At 31.8% G+C, this 4,460-nt stretch overlaps 2 long non-coding RNA genes across 2 annotated transcripts in view; both read right to left on the bottom strand.

The window, feature by feature from the left end:
• LOC124421380 overlaps nt 1-3,406 on the bottom strand; it is an 8,099-nt gene extending 4,693 nt beyond the window's left edge. The window contains exons 1-7 of the long non-coding RNA XR_006941625.1: nt 3,151-3,406; nt 3,021-3,064; nt 2,858-2,939; nt 2,725-2,780; nt 1,836-1,894; nt 1,386-1,456; nt 1,171-1,268 (exon numbers count right to left, since the gene is read on the bottom strand). This is a non-coding gene — a long non-coding RNA (uncharacterized LOC124421380). The remainder of the gene's footprint in view (nt 1-1,170; nt 1,269-1,385; nt 1,457-1,835; nt 1,895-2,724; nt 2,781-2,857; nt 2,940-3,020; nt 3,065-3,150) is intronic.
• Nucleotides 3,407-3,482: 76 nt separating this feature from the next.
• LOC124421422 lies at nt 3,483-4,049 on the bottom strand. Its single transcript, XR_006941654.1, has 3 exons — nt 3,948-4,049; nt 3,736-3,883; nt 3,483-3,680 (listed from the first exon to the last, which is right to left on the bottom strand). It is a non-coding gene; the product is annotated as an uncharacterized LOC124421422 (long non-coding RNA).
• Between the last annotated feature and the right edge of the window lie 411 nt (nt 4,050-4,460).

Consider the following 4,460-nt stretch of genomic DNA (forward strand, 5'->3'; position numbering starts at 1 on the left):
GTCCGAAATTGAATTTTCGCTGCGGTCGTCAGTCCAAACGTCTATTGGGGTTACGCCGTACTTCGCACTGTTCGGTATGAACATGATTTCGCACGGAAGTGTATATAAATTGCGAAGAAACTACAATGTCTTCATGATCCGGAAATCGACATAGTACCAAAACCCGTAAAAATGGACTTAGTACGGTACAAAATTCGTGAGAATCTACACAAAGCTTATTTGAAAAACGAGAAATACAATACCCGTTGCCGTCAAGTTTGTACCAGGTCAAGAGGTTTATCGCCGCAACTTTCAGCAAAGCGATTTCAAACATAATTTTAATGCTAAACTAGCCAAGAAATTTTTAAAATGCCGAATTGTCAGACCTATTGGTAATAGCCTATACAAGGTTGAAGACCTTCAAGGAAAATCGTTGGGGGTATTTCATGCCAAAGATTTGAAACAATAGTTTCAACATCTTTGGTGGTTCTAGTCCCAACGATTATACCTACTCCTAGCTCGAACCAAAATGATAAAACCTATTTTATTTTCTGTATTTTGTATAAATGAGTTAGTAGATACTTTCTACACAAAACATTTTGTTAATGATATTTTGCCTTGATTATATTTAACACTTTGTTTTCTTTTTTAGTGAAAGCCTACGACCAGGGAAGTTCATTTGTGTTGTGGAACAGTAAACAGTCGTGATATTTTGCCTGTTAACGAGTAGTTCGCCGAGTGCTCAACCAGACTAAATATATTAATTTTCGTTTATGACCACGTTGTGATCGTCAGACGCTAGTCATAGATGCAATTCCGTCATAGCACCCTTTGGAACCATGCACTCAGGGTTAGGAATTATTAGTCATCAAAGCGCTGACTAAAATTTGGCAATTTGAATTGTCTGGGAGCAAAGCTGCGACGAGTATCCAACAAGCGTTTCGAGTAGAAACACGTAAATTACTCGTTAACAGGGAAATCTAGCACTACGGTATGTTGTTCTCACAACACGAACTATTCCTGGCAAGTAGTTTTTCTAATGGAAAACTTTATGATCTTAACGATCACGAAATAAGGCAATATATCTATAGTTTGCTTTTAAATCTAATTTAAATACTAAATCTAATATTAGACTAAACAGAATAACTTAAAATTAGATGTTAATAATAGAAATTTAAAGTATTCACTTACCGATTAAAATTTTCGTTGATTGGAGAAATTTTCCTCTCGATCTTACAGTTGGCTGGTATTGTTGATTTTCTTCAGGAACCGAAATTTGATGATTCAACCTGTGAAAGGAAAAACAAAACAATTAGTATTTGGTCTAAAGTAAATTTTGATGATACAAGTCATTTTCAATATCTAATCATTTGATTTAGATAAGTTTAGTATTAGTTAGTACTTACGTTTTAGAATAATATTTGGGTTCATATACCGCATTCAAGCTTCCGGTCCAGGTCCAATCTGAATCTATAACCTGTGGAAGAGAAATAAAATATAATTAGTTGAATTAATTTAATCTAGCTTTTTGTAATCTTCTCAAAGGACAAACTAAATTCCAAGCTAAGATCAAATCATTTTTATTTATTATTCCTTTTAGAAAATAACACTTTATGTATATATTTTTCTTTTTTCAAAATAATTTTATTTTTGAATATTTTTACTTTTATTTCCGGAGAAATTGTAAGGGGTATTTCTCGCCAAAGTCTCTAGACGTTAGTCTATGAGCTTTGGTGAACTTAGTCCTTACATTTCTACCAAATTCCTACGATTAAGTCGTGAATATGAAGAAAAAACTTAATATAAATGAAATTATGTTTCATTATATATTATTTAGTTTTAGGTTTATTACTTACCTTTCCTGAACGGAAGCAGCAACCAAGGCCAAATCCCAGGTCCAATTGAATTTTATTAGCTGAAAGTAAAAGAAAATTTATAAAATTATTAATTTTGAATTAAAGCAAAAAGATATTTTAATTGGAGAAATAATTTTATTTTCACTTTTCTTTTATTTTATCCATTTAGGATTGGTTTGATTTTTTAGAGTTTTCTTTATTAATTTTTCTTTTGTTTTGGTTACAAAAGGTTTTGGTCACGGTTCACTTCATTTTTGTTTACACAAATAATTTTGTTTTAAATTGAACTGATTCACAAATTCTGATGGCCACTGTAAATTTTCAAACTGTAGTTTCCGTTGGTCTCGCTTATTAGTTCCAGTCACAAAAAATTTTCACTTTTTTTACACCCACTGTATTTGAAGAAAAAAAATATTTCACTGTCACTTCACTTTTCGTTCTCACTGTATCTTCCAAATTTAAATTTTACATTTTTTTTGTCACTTTTCAGAACCACTCTAATTTCTTAAACAATTTTCTTTTTTCCAACTTTTTTTTGCATTAACTGTAAATTCCGATCAAATAATTTTTTTTCTTTAACATTTTCACTTTTAATTATTCTACACGAAACGATTGTTAAAAGTTTTTCAAGTATTTTTTTTCCGTTTACTTTTTACACGCACTGTAAATTCCAAAATATTTTTTTTACCCGAATTCACTTTTTCCAAAACCCGAACCGAAATTATTTTAAATTTATAAAATTTTTTTATTTTATTCGATTAAATTTTTTTTACACGGCACTCACACTTTTGACGCACACTGTAACCAATTTTTTTTTTTGCACCGAACCACATTTTAATTTTCACTAAAGTCCACTTTTTATATTTCAAATATAATCCATTACACTTACCTTAAATTCCCGGAATCACCTTAATCCCTAGTCCACTGGCCCATCTGGAACAAAACCTGAAAAATTTAAAACAAAATTATTAGAAAATTTTATATAAATATTTATAATAATTTCCACATTTTTTTTTACTTACCGTTTCATTCTGCTTCGATCCGCCATCTTTCAGAATCGGCCATCAAGGTTTTTATATAGGCCCAAGGCAGCCAACATGATCCCTGTAAAGAAAAAAAAAATTGGTTGTGTTAGTTAACAACACCACTAATAAATTTTTCTATCACTATGTTTTTGTTACTTACCTTATTTAAAATCCCCTTATACGGCCATAGAAATCCACCAGAACCTGTAAAGAAACAAAAGAAACAATTATTAAACTATTTAAATTAATACTTTTATTATTTTATTGTTTATTAACAAAAAAATACTTACCTCGTTGTATCCATTGATATTTTTTTTTGTTTGGGTGCTTCTTCTTCACCCACGCGTAGTATTTTTCTTATTTGCCTCCTCCTCTTCCATTCATTCAAGCAGCTGTTCACAGTACGTCGCCGCCTGGCCAGTTTTTAACGGCGGTACAGAGTCGTACTTTTGTTCTCGAATGAATAAGGGTTGCCATAGTGCAAATTTTTTGTATGGGAATAATAAAATACCCAAAATCCCAAAAAAGTTATAGGGCATTAGGGTAGTTCAGAAATATTAGGGTGCTTTTTTTTCCTCCCATCCTGTATCCAGGGATGGATAACAGGAGTGGTGGGGTTTGTCGTGTGCACCCTGTAATAGAGCTACTGAATAGAAGAAGAAGAAACTTAAACAGGTGGCAACACAATGAAAAAGGTGGGCTGTTTTCCAGCACCACCACGCCTGGGGTGCTCTGGTATAATTTTTGGTTTTCCGATCTTCTGTGAGTTTGCACCCGGATGACAGGACGGACCGGACGAGTGTCCTTTTTAAATAATTTTCTATAAAAAGGAAAGGTTAGACTAAGTAAATATATATTCGAATTGCTAGGCTTACCTATCATTCATCGTATCGAATCCATTCCGTTTGCGTTTTTTTTTTTTCAAACGTGCGCGAACAGGGTTGAGCTCAGGCCTCTTACAAAGTAACGCGTGATTTTGAGATCTCAGGTTGTCTTAGCCATATATATTTATAACAAAAAAACCTGTGAAAACAAGCAAAATTATTTAAAAGGTGTGTTAACTTAAAATATATTTTCAATTACTTACCTGGTTTACCCGAACGGACCCTAATACGGACTGACAGGAAAGCCTCATCAGCCAAAAGAACTCTTCCCGCTCTATAATTGCCTCCCGTAAACCAGCTAGTTGCCGCAGAAAAAGAATTGACAGATCCGGTTTATCCCCGAGCGGAATTATGAACTTTTGAAACGCAAACATAAATTCGAGTGCATATAGTTAAACCTCAATCCAAACCTAAAACTTAAGCTAAATTTAAATTCTAAATTTAAACCTAAATTCAAACCTAAAACTAAAGCTAAATTCTAAATTTAAACCTAAATTCAAACCTAAAACTAAAGCTAAATTCTAAATTTAAACCTAAATTCAAACCTAAAGCTAAATTCTAAATTTAAACCTAAATTCAAACCTAAAACTAAAGCTAAATTTAAATCTAAACCTAAAGCTAAATTTAAATTTAAACCTAAAACTAAAGCTAAATCTAAATTTAAAATTTTAAAACTTAAATTTAAACCTAAATCTAAAACTAAAGCTAAATTTAAA

The sequence above is a fragment of the Lucilia cuprina genome, chromosome X (genome assembly GCF_022045245.1).
Source record: "Lucilia cuprina isolate Lc7/37 chromosome X, ASM2204524v1, whole genome shotgun sequence".
NCBI lineage: Eukaryota > Metazoa > Arthropoda > Insecta > Diptera > Calliphoridae > Lucilia > Lucilia cuprina.